At 43.5% G+C, this 14,857-nt stretch overlaps 1 protein-coding gene across 2 annotated transcripts in view; it reads left to right on the plus strand.

The window, feature by feature from the left end:
* Positions 1–14,857, plus strand: part of GPR132 (G protein-coupled receptor 132) — an 87,040-nt gene that overhangs the window by 362 nt on the left and 71,821 nt on the right. The gene's annotated exons all lie outside the window — the stretch shown is intronic.

The raw sequence follows: 14,857 nt of genomic DNA on the forward strand, positions 1-14,857 counted from the left end.
CTTTTGGGGTGCATGGAGGGGCACCCAGCACTGGGACACTCGGAGGTGGCACAGCCAAGGGGACATGTCCCTGCTGGGGAGGCTGTGGGAAGGCTCGTCACGAGGGGAATGTGCTGAGCGCAGCTGGAGTGAGTGCCCCGATGCACCTCCAGGAGGGATCCCAAGAGCCTGAGGATGCTGTGCTTTGAAATCTCACCTGAGGTTTCCCCTGGGTGAAGATGACCGGGTTGCAGAGCTGTTCTCAAACTGCTCAAGCACTCATGTATCTGCAAGGTGTGTGATGTACTCTCTCCATGTCTAACTCCTACCAGCACCTTTGGTGTTTTTTTATGCAGTTCCTTTTTCCAACGCTGCCTCTCCTTTCTGTCTCCTCTCCCCCACTGCAGTCATGGACCTGGCCCCACCACCCAGCTCCTGCAATGGGCTCCAGCTGAGCTGGTATGGAAGGGGAAGCAGCTCCCCAGGGGCAGCTCTGGATGTTCGGTAGCTCCCTCCTCAGACATTAGCATGACTGCTGATGTGTATCGCTCACAGAGCACCATTCACAAGGGAAACTTCTCACGTGTTCTCCTTGGCTCCTCTTTATTCCCAGTCACAGCAATTACCCGGCTGCTTTTGGCCTTCATTTGTCCTAAGCTGTTTTGCCTCAAGTGAGCTCTTATTAGCACTTCCTTCTCTGTAAAGGAGTGACTGCAAAATAAGCCAAGGGTCATTTCCCTTCCCTTGAGACCAGGAGACGTCCTGGCTTTTAAATCAGGCTCCATAAATTTTAAGCCTTAGCATCTCATGTGTTTTGCCTAGAGAGGGGTGGAGGTTCCCCCAGAGAGAGTGAGGAAAAGAAACTCCTTCTGATATGACAGTGCATTGCTTGGGCAAGTGTTTTTAAGGCATTTGAGAAAAATGACAGCACAGACCAGTTAAAGAACACAATCATTAACATATACTAACTGTGTGAAATCAGTCAGAAGAAGAAGTGGAAAAAGAAAGTGACCATTTTCTATTTCTTGCACCATCTTTACTTGCATATCATCCTGCAGGGCTGGGCATCAGCAGGTGGAGTTGCTAAACATCAACCAGCAAAAAAAACCGCTGCTGGTAAATAACATGCTGTCGTTGAAAATCAACAAGAATAGACCATGCTATGTGTCATGAATATAAATTTTTAAACTGCAATACTCCTGATATCTGCAATGCTCACTATATGCTTGGAAACAAGGATTTGGTCTCACATTAGAAGCTTGAAACTTCTACAGGTCCATAGAAATCCAAAATTTCCCAGCACATAAACGGCCTTCTCAGCACTACTCATGGGTTTCTCTAACCCATGCTGATTCTCTCTGCAAGGGATTCCAGCGGGAAAAGCCATCGAGGACAAGGTGGCCCCTAACAAGTGATATCAGGAGTATGTGTTAGTGCAGAAATGCGACAGGGAGGTCAAGAGCTGCAATGGCTGGCTGCTTTCAGTGGTAAGCATATTTGTACCTCAACGTGTTTTGGTCCTTTGAAGGAGTATTCCTCTAATGCCTGTGTTTATATCCTGAAAGCAGAAACAAGGCTGCATCAAGGAGTTCCTCTCTGCCCCTTCCCTTTCAGGATGACGGTCAGTACTGGTAGCCAGAGGTATTCACCCCCAGGGTGAACACCCTCACCAAGGCAGCACACTGGGCCCAGAAACAACCAGAGGTTGAGTCCCAGGCTCAGCACTGTTTCTTGGTTAAAATCAATAGGTTCCACATGTCCCCTCACTAACAAGTCCCATGGATGCTAGTACTCACTTTGCTTTTCCCCATGAAGCCAGTACCTTCCCTTGGGCCTCAGTTTTAATTTCTTTTCTACATACACAAAGGTGATTGATATTGTTATAAGTTGCATATTCAGGAGGGCTCATGGCCCAAAGAAGTCCAACTTTTCTAAACCCACAAGCTGTTTAGTGAGATTTTCACACAGCTCAGAGCTGCAATACAGCCCATCTCCCCCAGAGAAGCAGCTCATGGGTAGGATACAAGTGCGTGTCAAGGGCTCTTTCACTCCATCCCAGGAGTGGATGTCCTGCATGACCATGGCAGGACAGTAGCCTGATGGTTTCATCCTCAGGTAGGGATTAGACCACCAACACCCCATCCACCAGTGCAACCCACAAGGTGTGTATGTGGGATGGTCCTAGCATAGGAGCCACACCTGAACACAAGCTGTGTGTGGCATACAAGCCCACTTCTGCCTGAAAATCTAAGCATTGCTCAGGCTATGGAGCAACCTACATATGAAGGAAACTTGTCATCTTCTCTGGCAACTGACAGGGCCATGGGTGAGGGTGCACCACAGAGAGAGGGAGAAGGCAGGGAATCAGAAGAATATTATTTCTTGATTTCTATGCTGCAATTAAGAAAGGGTTGTGTTTTTCATTTTCACGTGCCTCAACTCCCACCAGCTGCAGGCACCCACCCACAGCATGTGTGCTGTGTTTTTATTACGGCTGTAGCCTCAGGTAGCATGGAATCGGGGCCAAGCATACATTAGTAAAATTAGAAGAAATATCATCTGACAGGTCTGGACGGTGCTGTGGGCAGAGCATATTTGGCAAGACTCTGCTTCCTTCGCAATCCAGTCCAGAGACATTCCCTGATCGTATCTGAACAGGGACTGAACTTGCAAAACGAGTCGCAGCTTGTGAGCTGTGAGTCAGGGATGTCTTAAACACTGCCTCAGCATCCAACACCAACAAGCTCTTTTTATCTTGTTCATCCTGCTTAAATAAATGCAGCAAGTCCTCATGTTAATAGAGCAACCTTGAGGGCTGCAAGGCATGGGTCTGTTTTTTTCACACCCTCCAGCATTTTTCCCTTTGTATTTGGCCATTTTTGACCCATTATTCTCCTCTTCTCTAGCTCAGCTAACGGGACTCAACTGCACTGCTCACAGAGTGGTCTGAAGCTTGCATCTGCTCCATATGGCCATGTTCATGTTCCTCACTGGTGAGCCATGAGGATATTCTCACTTCAATGGGTTTCTCTATGTAGCAGCCCTTGAAGGATGTGTGTCTGTGCTTAAAATCAAGTATACTTTCTAAATTCTTTCGAGTACCATCCTATAAAAGAAAGCCTCCTTCACAACTCAAGAGATTTCATAAATTGTCTGTCAAGACAGGCAGGAGTCTGTGGAATACCCTTGTGGCATCCCTCCATGATATCTGAGAAAGACTAATTAGAAATGTTGCATTTGGGAATCATTTGCTAAAAAATGGTGATGAAAAACCTCAGATCAGAGGAAGACAGGACTTACACCGATCTCTTCCAGAAAATCCCACCTGGCAATGCTATTGCAATGGCTTGAGCTACCCTTGCCCAAGTTTCTGGAGCTCAGTGAGAAATGCACTAAGGAATAATGACTGCAAAGCTGCACTTGCCTTATTACTAGAAGATGAAAAAAGAAAACATTCACTTGTGAAGCAAAGGAATTTAAGGCAGAAGTTTGTAGTGACAGAGAGTAGAAAGCATAGTGTTTTGTTCAAATACAGAGCAATAGAGACAAAAGGCTGATATGAAGAGACTACATGGGTTATGTCTGATGCTTTCATAGTCTTGATTTATCTTACTTCAAAAATGGGCAAAAGTCAGAGAGAATAAATGAGTCCTGGATGATAATAAACAAATTGCAGTACTATATGAAAGAGAGAGGGTCGTGCTCCTGTGTACCACAGATGTACCAAGATATACCACACTCTCATGTACCAAGAAAGACATATTCAAATCTAAATTTCTAAGAAGGGAAGAGAAGGATCAGAGCAGAAGAGAAAATAAAGGCAGCTTGAAACTGGCTTTTATCTTAAATATATGTTGCTCTTCTTCCACATACAGCGCAATGCAGTCTTCATGCCCCTTTTCTCATCTTCCTTTTGTTTTGCAGTATCGTTCATTGCTCTTTACATGTCAGTATTTCCCACTATCAGCACAACACACATTCCTTCAACAAATAACACCGTTCCCCTCTCATGGGCTTAGGATGAATTATTTCAGAGATATCATTCAAGGGCCTTAAATATATGGGCTTTAGAACTATTTTTACTTGCAAGTGCTCAAGCCAGACCTTTCATGTTTCATTTGGGTTCAGGGGAAAGTAGAGAACACATTAAAATAAACAAGAGCTGGTGGTTTTGTACTAAGTGTTACCAGAAGACAGGGTGAGACCCAGAAGAGGAAGGGAAGGGGATTGCCAAAGAAAGATTTCAGTTGGATACTTATTCTCTCCGGGGTTTGTAAATCTGTCCTGTAACACTCTTAATCCCTCCTCCTGCAGGGGAGTACGATATCGCTGAAATCTTCACAATCTCCTGCAAACTGAAGTTTTAATGCAGCTCTTTGTTTATTGTCTCTGCAATTCTTTCATTTTTCAGGAGAAAAAAGGGGTCAGTTCTTCTTTGGAGCCTGAAGGCTCAGGGAAGTTGTCCAGTTTCCTCTCGTGCTCTGCCTCCCATCCAGCATTTTGACAGGCATGGACTAGTCCATATCCAGACACTGCCTTTCTGGATGTGCCAAGGGAATGGAGTGCTGGAGACCATGGCATAACAATTTTCCAAAGTCAGGGTGAAGGGAAGGCAACCACAACTACCAGGCTTGAAGTTGATGTCCGTATGGCACTGAAAGAAGCCTCTGGAGAGGTCTGAAGGCCATCCGAGCTGTCCGCTGCCCAAGGGTCCCCTCACTAATGTTGCGTACAGAGCCTGGGGGCTCCACGCATCTTTGCCAGGACCCTAAGTGTTGGGGCTGAAGAGGTATGCAGGGCTAGTGTGTCCCTCCATGGCACTCCATGGCTATGCTTAGGGTATGTGCCATGCAGAAGGGAGGCAAGCCTGATCCTGAGAGCAGCCTTGGGAATATCCTTAGCTAACAGTACCAATGTCGTCAAAGGTGGCAGGGTTCAGGAGGCTGAACTGATCTGCTCCTGCCTCTCCACCCATGCAGGAGCTGAGGAAAGTCAGAAGTGCAGAGCAGCTCCAGCATAGTCCTTTTGGCAAGTCTGACCTGAGACAAGATAGGAGCTTTCCAATCTAGTGTCACCTAAAAGCAAGAAGTAAGGAGACTGTCCCCCTCCTTCCTCAGTGGATTGTACAGGGAATGATTCACATCCAAATTGAAACCATCCTGGGAGCATGCCCTGGTAGATGTGCTGCGTAGTTACTGTTTCATCTAGTGAATTTTACTTAGCTTTTACTACATCTTTCAGCATGTGGGTAGACCCATCATTGTCTGTAGCTATTTCAAGGAGACCATGTATTAGAGGTAGCCCAGTATAAACCTGTTATGTCTGACATGCATATGTAGAAAGGAGAAATTTTTGGTTTTTTTAAGGAAAGGAAAACCCTACAGAAGTCATTTTAAAGGAAAAATATTCTGGGAAGAATATGGGAAAACAGGAAGTAAAGGTTGGAGAAAAATGAAAGCAAGTCACATATAAGTAAGCAGGGGAAATGCACAGCAAGATGGTGTTGCTGCTAAAATGGGAGGAGTTTTGAATGTTATTGAACAGAGACATTACCCTGTGGCACCTACAGAGATTAGCAATGTGGCCAGGAAATAACGTAATGAAACTGCAATAATGTAAGCTATGAGCACTCAGGAAAAAATACCCGCAAAGGACACTCAGAAGCAGCCATGTAAGGAAAGGCTGGGAGGTGATATAGGAGGGCAATCTACATGTCATTTTTGGCAGCCAGCTTGCATTGCAGAAGACCCATGCCATTCTCAGTGGGCATCACACTAACCGGCCTGGCCCAGATACAGCTGGAAGGTTGCTGTTAACTTCTTGGCATCCCAATACCAAACACTGTAAAATCAGAGGCCTCAGAGAAGAGTAGAGACATGATCAGATCATTTGGTGTGGGTTTGATTTATGAAGATTTAGTAATGCTTAGATATAAGTTGGTGAAGAGATAATAGCAGACATGAGTCTACAAGTATCTGAAGGATGTAGGCAGGGTCACATAAATGTGCACATAAATGTGAGAGAGAAAATAGGACATGAGAGGAAGAAGGGAAAATTACCCACCAGTATTGAGTAGACAAGACTTGGATATAGGGTCTTAGACTAAGAGAAAATTCTCTTGCATGGGATCTTCCAAATAGCAGAAAATGTTCTGTAGATGCAGCCTTTCTTGGATAGGGTAAAAGATAATAGTTGCAGCTCAGACTTTTAAGACTCGATGCTTTTTGATGAAAGGTGAATTTTAAAAGTGACTTCATTTCTGCCATGGATACAATGGGCTGAAAAAATCATCATCTATTTCAGTTTTCTAAATTTCCTTTAAAAACATTATGTGCAATGAGCAATCAAAGGAAAGCCAAGAAGCTGAGAGCTAAAAGTTAGCAAAATCATTAAAGAAACAGCAAAGAAATATTAAGAGCATAATGCATTCACATCGGCACAGAGGGCCAGATGGTACATACCCAAGGGTATTAAAGGAATTAGTTGAAAAACTCTTAGGCCCATTATCCATTATATTCAAGTGCTCCTGAAGAACTGAGGAAGCCCTGATGACTGGCAGAGGGAAAACATCACACTTCTTTTCCAAAATGGGAATTACAGATCAATTAACTTAACATCCTTTGCAGGTGAAATTTGGTCTCTAATAATCAGAAACTATTAGTACATGTTCTGCAGGAAGAACAAAACAGAAATGTGTTACACACAAAGACAGATCACACTGAGAAAAGCAGTTGCATTCAAGTGATAGACTCTACAGCCAGATTATACTCACAGCGTTGATGGGAGGAGGGAAACCACAGGGTGTATGTGTTGGGTGGGGAGAGTGAAGAATAAGCAGTTGCTTATCCATCATGTGGGATGGAGTGTACACCATAGTGGGCCATGATGGTGGGAGGGGAAGGGGGATACAGTCCCTTGAGTTGCTCAGTAAATTTGCCCTTAAGGGTTTCACTCATTGACAAGACAACTGGTTGTACAGAGAGCTCTCCTGCAGCGAGCCCCTCAATTTCAGTAAGTTATTTTATTCAGTTTCTTCAGATACAATATTCCTGTAGATCCTGATCCATCCCTAAAGGATTCCATGCAGACACAGTTGACGTTAACAGTGGTTGGACTGGGCCCAAAGCAGAACAAGAAAGATGTAGGGTGGTTACGGGGAATAACAATGAAAGAGATTAAAATCTGCCCCTACAATAGAAAGTGGAGTATGCTTGTAAATATTGCCATGTTCAGTTGGGCTCCTCAGGGACTCTTGCTGTGTTGGACATTATATTCATCTGCAGTAGCATCGAGGCAGGAGAAGAAAAATACATCAATCAAATTCAAAGATAACACCCAGCTGGAGTGTGAATTGCAAATCATTTATTAGAAGCACCATCCTAAAGGGATTTCAATAAATGAAGAGTGGGACATAATGGAAATAGCAAGAAATTGAACAAACCTAAGTGCAGAAACATCAACAGGGTAACAATGCTCACTGAAGAGAGGTCAAAACAGTAAGCCAGAGGCTGTGGAGAGCAGTAATCCAGAAAAGACCCTTGGATGCAGAAGTTGATAGAAAACTACCACTGATAATTCATTAAAAACCCCCAGATCAATCCACTTTTGAAGTGCTAACAGGAATACCACTTGGGGCAGGGCCTACTGAAAAGAGTGCGGGCAAACAGGTAATGTTATAGATTAGCTGGTATAGATAAGAGGGTGGAAGGAATGACCTATTTACTAGGAACATCAAAGGAAATAAACACATACATAGCCTGGAAAAAAAGGGAGGCAGCAAGGTATAGTCTGATATAGAGACAAACCTTACCATGAAAGAATGCTGCTGAGCAGGGCTCATGAGCAGGATTGGCTTGGAAAGGTCTCCATGGTCCAGAACAGGGTTTAAAACCACCACACACACTGGTCCTGTGTTTGGTTCTCCACCTACATGGAGTCACCAGTTGGCTGCCTCGGAGTTCACAGCATGTTTACAGACAAATTTTCAGCAATGTTCCTTGGACGAGTACATGTGAAAATGGAAGAAAAATCAACAGAGCCTGAATACTGCGGGAAAAGTGTTATGGCGAGTGGAAGAAAAGTCGCTGCAGAAGAAGTGGAAAATCCCAGCTGCATGGGGTTAGATCACTCCCGGTATGTACAGCCAGGAATGGGCAAGGCAAACGTATGGCAGGTAAAGGACAGGACATGAATTATCACATGGAGAAGCCCCATCCCAGCACAAGGATTGCAGATGTCCTTTGCAGTGGTGCTATTTATTCCCCTTTCTTGGAATCAACATGGGCCAGAGGAGAGATAAATCTCACCTCCTTCTTGATATCCCTGTGGTAGTACCATGGCTCTCCAATGTGGGAACTAGGAGAAAGCTACGCTACCATACGTCAAGGACTAGACTTAACTCCTGTTAGCTCACAACCTCAACTAGACTTTCACCACAGACAGGAGATTAATGCTACACTTGAATCCTAGTTTTGTCCATCATCTCTCAGTGTCTCTGCTTCCTCTGTGGACACCACCACTCAATATGGGAAAAGATGAGAGGACCTATTAGGAATTTCAGTGGTTACCTTACAAAGCTGCTCAACCACTCGTTCCACCAGTGCCCCCATTTCTCTGTGTTGGCTGCCCACTGGCTTCTGGCTGGGATTCACAGTGCAAGCTGTGATCCAGAAACTTCAAAATGTGCATGGTCAGCTAGCCAATTCTTCTTCGTTTTCACACATGTCATCTCTGAGCCTTTATTAACATGGGGCTTTCAGGACCCTACGGCAGGAGGTTTCTGCAGCAGGCCCTCTGCTCTTGAATTTTCACCCAGTAGACACTCCTCATTCTTATCTGATCTTCACCAGAAGTGGCAGCTCTTCACCTCTCTGCTCAGGCAGTGTTGCTCACAGTAGGCTAAGGAATTCCTGGCAATTCTTCTCGGTGGAAAGGCTTTCGCTATACGTAAGCGATATGAAATCCGCCTACATGTTTGGGAGGGTGACAGCATGTTATAATCATACAGCATCACTCGAGTGCCCATAACAGCGACTGTAGCAACACTAACGGAAGCTCTGAAGGAAGGGAATGAGAAATTCACTCCCACCACTTGACTCATGTGGGTTGCTGCTTAGATACAGGTTGAAGCAGCCGCTGAAGTCATGGGTGTCTGTGGGCTGCTGAGTTTCTAACTTGATGTTTTATGGGGCTCTGCCTATCAAAATATTTGGGATCTGCTCATCTCTGGTTACCGTGCCGGTTTCAAAAGTGTGTTTTGGCTGCACAGAAGCCATAGTAAGGTACCATTTTGCTCAAATGCTGGCTGAGTTAGCTGCATTTTGAGCATGGTTGTCAGTGAAAGGCCATGCATGTACAGTAACTATGAGCTGTTGAAAATAGTTTGTAAGGGGCTCCAGGCTGCTATTCTGACTGGACAATGTGGTGCTTGCTTACATAAGTATTGTTTCAGAGAAACAATCACAAAGGCAATATGCAGATACGTGAACAATTGTTGGATTTGGGACTAGTAATACAAGGACTCAAAATTAATATTATATTTTCAAAGGAAATGTTACATTGTCTAATCTTCAAATAGCACGCCACTTTGGTGTTACTAAATGAGAGGAAGTGCAGGCTCATGGTTGAGACGGTGGGACGAGCAGTCCAGGGTCAGTTCCTAGTTCTAGCCCAGACTTCCTGAACCCAAGTTACTTAATCCTCCTACTCTTATGTCCAGCAGTTCCCTAGCAGGAGATAAGGATAATACTGCTTTTCTCCATGCTTTTTCTATTTTATCTGTTAAATAATGGGGGGAGATGGAGAGAAGATTTAATATAAAGATGCACAACCCCCCTGCACAGTGGAACACCTCATCTTGATTGAGGACATAGACATTATTGTTATTTATATTAATTTCAGCTGTCCCACCATATTCCCTTATAAAAAGGAAGACTATTACAGAAAACAACTGTTATAGAGCATGGCTAACTAGATATTACATGGGTCTGTCTCTCTGGTTTAAAGAGGCATATAGGTGTGGGCAATGTGTTAGAGGCTGAGTGGTTGGCAAAAGGGCCAAGTCTTGTGATGGAGAGTTTATTGTGACTGAAAGGCTGAAGACTAACTCTTCATTTGCATGGAATGGCTCCCAAAACTAGCTATTATTCACTATATGTCTATGCCATGAAAGGGTAACATGTATAATTAAAACTAATATAAGTATTTGATCAGTTTGGGTACAGATTACCATGCAAGTCTATTTTAATTCATAGTATAATATCTATTCTTTGTTTTTCAAGCAAGAGTAAAAGTGTAAGGTATACTGTTTTCCAAATCATGGTGAGTCAATGATAGACTATTTAAAACTTCCTATTCAGGTGAGCGGTTATCCCCTTGTCTTCTTTCAAATTTATGATCTTCCTTCCTGCCTTTAATTGTCCTAGTTTTCCTGAGGAAATCAAAACATAATGGTATAAACCAGTCATTTTGTACATAATGCATATGATTTGCCTTTTAGCTTTAATGTTTTTTACCCGTCTAAGGCTAAGAGCGCAGCATTTGTATGCTGTGAGCCTGAGTCAGTGCTGTGATGGTGGTGAGCAGGTTCTGCTGCCTGCTTGGGTTTGTTTGGCTTGTTCTCCAAAGTGTCTGAGGACACTCAGGGCCACATCCAGGCCTGAAATCATCTCATACAATCTCAGATGCTTGAAAGTCAGGAGCTTAATCTATGTTAGGCACCACAGTCATTGGGCAGACAATTCTGCAGAGCAGTTCTTCATATGGCTCTTCTATGGTCATTATAAGAGCACGAAGAATCACAGTTGTTGCCAACCAGGCAGGGTAATTAACCCTTCTTGCTGGAGAACTTATCACAACGTGACAATCTGGTAAGAAAAAAAGCTCTGCCAGGGTGCAAAAGGGTTCACACATAACTGCCTCTGCAGCCATCGGGTTCAGGGTGATCATCTGCCCTGGAATTTATACAGTTACAAGGAAACAGCCTGATAGTGATCTAGGTCCTTCCACCCAAACCATTCTCACAAAATCATATACTTCTTCAAGTCCATAAACAGAAGCCTAAAGTACCTGCTTAGGTATCTGCTGTGCCCTTGTATTCAGCCTTCTGCAGGGACTGAGTTGTAGACATCTCTGAGATTAATTCTCCTCCATCCCCTCTTGCCAGCCAATAGGGAAGGAAAGTTTAAAATTTCAGTTTCAATGTTTCTTACCCATGCCTGCATGAATTTATTTTAATAAATGATATGGAAGGGGAGGTGTCAGTGTTTGCAAATCAGGAGTTCTTGGCAGTATTGATGTGCCACTTCCGATTTACATTCAATACATTTCTCTTTCTGCTTCTGTTCTTAACAGTTGTAAGTGACCTGACACAGAGCACACTGAAATCTGTGGGCTTCAGAGCAGGTCTGTGATGGGCTCAATGTGTAGAAATGTTGAGTATATTGATAAAGCATGAGATTTTCAGTCAAGCTGGGGAAGCTGTGCCAACCTTTGAACTGCCTCAACATTACTTCCATTGATGAAATACCTTTTAACACTATTCCCCATCTGAATTTTTCACCGGGACTAACTTAATCTTCCTTCATAAACCCTGTAGCAATAGCAGGCTCATATTTTATAACAAAAAACCACAGTTTTACTTTGCATTTATAGATGAGACTAATCTTTACTATAAGGCTTTCATCTACGCAGCTGCTTTAAAGAAGTAAAAGGACATAAGGGAAACCGAGTTGGAAATATTGATTTATTTTTTTTAGGTAGTCAAATGCTGAATCACTACAAAATATGCACTGTGCTCTTAAACCTGCTGCCAAGGAAGAGTGAGAAAACAGATGCTTTTCCCATGTTTGTCTGTGTCATCCTCTCATAGTGTCTGTTCTACAAACAGCACTGTTTGTGCATTTGAGCATTGACAAGCTTGCAGATTGAACTCTTATGTAAACCAAAGGTGAGACAGACCCTGGCTGCGTAAAATTCTCCAGGTTATACTGATGTTCTCTTGAGGTTGCTTTGCTGAATATGGGTGTGCTGAACACATTCATAACTTCACTCCCACAGGCAGATGGGACAATTCACAGTGACCAGTCTATTTGCCAAGCATAACCTCCATGGCCATTGAATACTAGTTTCTTCAAATTTGGTAGCTATCTGAATCTTTACATTTTGTACATATTCTTTATAAGCAGTAGCATTTGAGTTGCAAAAGCAAGTCCTGCCAGGGCAAGCATTTCTGTTGGCTCATTTAAAATTTGTTTTCCTTCAACACACATGTGGCAATGCAACATTCACTTTCCACTCATTTGCCCCAAAAGGCCATGACAATAAGAGTTAAGTGAGATGTGAAGTGATATTAATAAGATGTAAATTATAATTACTGTCCATAGGACACAGATAGAAGTTAATACACCTCCTTCCACAATACAGTAGGATATATTTTGTTTTCAAAATATCCTAAATGGAGTGTCTTCCTAGAGTCTCTGCTGCTCCCATATGTTGCTTTTAAATATCAGATGAGTTTTTCCAATTGGTTTCAACATCTTATGCTGTGGCCAGCTGATGTAAATTGGCATAGGTCCATTATAGCATTGGAAATATGTCAGTCTATACCAGTTGAGATTACAGCACAGTTCTAGATTAAAATATACTTAACATCTTTTTAATGCTTTCTTGAACAATGCTAGTAAAGTCACCTGTTTTATCTCAGTTTCTGTCCTCAGTAAAGCGTATGGGTAAAAGTTAACATCTTGGGGAAGATGAAAGAGAACAGGACCTGTCCCCACTCAGTCTTTAAGGCAAATATCCTTTACAAAGTCATGATGTGAGGGACTGAGTTTCTGTAAGACCAGTGGGATAGAAGAACATAATTTACCATTTTAAGTGGTTCTGAAAACAGTGCTAAATTCAAAGCACTGAAACAAATCTTTTTGGCTTCAACTCTGGTGCTGCTTAAATTATTCACTGTAAACATATGACCATGCTGATTTAACACTTTCACTGTTCTTTGTGATTTTGTTGAATGAGATGACCTTGATTTGCTGCCTGTTCAAAGCACAGTTTTGCCTATTAAATATCTTTCAAATGTTCACCTTGGGCTGCCTAAAGATATTACTGATACACTCACATAATTCCTCCCCTTGAAGTGCCAGTCTTGTTATATCAAAAAGAAGTACACACACGTTGATCTCATGCCCCCATATAAAGTACTGTTTCGGCAGAGCTTTGTACTTGCCTGGAGTCACCACATGCTGGTGGTCCCTTGTGTGGTCTCTCATCTCCGCACCCTGATGTTCCCCATGGGGTGTGGCGGGGGGCCTGTCAGGGTCTAATGATGTTTTGGGATGGAGTGGCTAACTCCTATGTGTTTTCCCCCACCCTGGGTTCATTTTGCCCAGGTGTGTTTGGAATGGATGCTGGTACCATGAGTGAAACTGAGCATCGTGAGCAGGGCTCTCGATGGGGACTGCAAGCTGGCCTAAGCAGAGGCTGAAACAGAGCTTTCCCGAATGTGTGCCAGCTGCAGGAGTGGCATTCCAGTACAGCAAAAGCCACTTTCCCAAGTGAGGTCACCCCAGCACTAGGCCGTGCAGCGTAAACCCACGGTGGGGTATATCCTGACATGCCACCAAGCTTGGCACTGCAGAGATATCCTGTTGCTTTGAAGGGAGGGCCCAGCTCAGCTGTATGGGAGCTGTTCTCATGCGCCCTGGGAGCCTACAGGTATCCATTGCTGCTCTTTGGCCATACAGCCAGCCACAGCCTATACTATAGGGAATATGCTCAGCTGAGTGCTTCCTTAATGTATTTATTGAGTTAACGGGAAACATGGATAGTAACTAGCTACCTCAATAAAACCAGAAGGATTGAGCAAGAGCATAAAGCAAATGTGGGGTGATGAAGCAGAAGCATGGATAAAGATGGTGTTGTCAAAGTGGAAAGTGATTTACTTGACTAAATGTACCTCCTCCTGCAAGTTCAGTCATCACGGGAAGACTGTCATTTAGGTTGACTGTAATGGATGTCCCTGGGTGGTGTGGTCCCTGAGGTATAGAGCTTTAGCTGTGCAACAGAAGGGATTTATCACAGCTATTGTCCTCCCAGGGTCAACACTGGCTCCTTTCCTGAGGAAAAAGTGCCCCTTTTGGATGTTTTCAGAGAGCTTCAGGAAACTGTGTCTGTCATAGACCGCCTCCTCGTGCACCCAGGCATCAACCTTTCTTGAAGCATCTTGCTTCTTCCTTCTCCCATCTGGAGAAGTGCCTGCCACTTTGGGGCTTTCCCTGCCTTCAGAAGGGAAAATCTGGATTTTTTTTAAAGCATTTTTCTTAAGTCAGAAACCTTTAAATCTCTGTCCCATTCTTGATATCTTTAAAAGCCTGTTTTGGACCATTCAGCTCAAGTCTGGGGTTTGTGAGAGTTAACTGTACAACTGAAAGAGAGCTGATACACATTTCTGTCTCTATCTTTCTATACCCTCAGCTTGTCTGCCAGGCAGTGCACTTGCTGCTTTTCAGATTCTCTGGTGATATCTGAAATCCGCTGAAGCGTGAGTGGGAAAGCAAGAAGGATGCCATTTGGGAACTGGTGATTTCAACATGAGCATGTTACTGTGCTGCTTTTATGCAGCAACAAAATAAAGCTTAAAGGTCACCTCTGTGCATGCCATTTTCAGTATGTTGCGGAAAATATATTTTTACATATATAAAGCAAAGCAAGCTCTGGGAGGCTGCCAGCTCCCTCCAGATGATATAAAAATGCTAGTACCTGGAAAGAATAAGTTAAAACCCCAGAGCTGTGTGAAATAGTAAAATGCAGGGCATGGACTTGAGTAGTAAAACTCTTCTCCAAAGAAGTTTGAGGATGCCTATGTGCAAGGTCATGC

Source organism: Platalea leucorodia (genome assembly GCF_965183815.1).
Source record: "Platalea leucorodia genome assembly, chromosome: 7".
Classification (NCBI taxonomy): Eukaryota; Metazoa; Chordata; class Aves; order Pelecaniformes; family Threskiornithidae; genus Platalea; species Platalea leucorodia.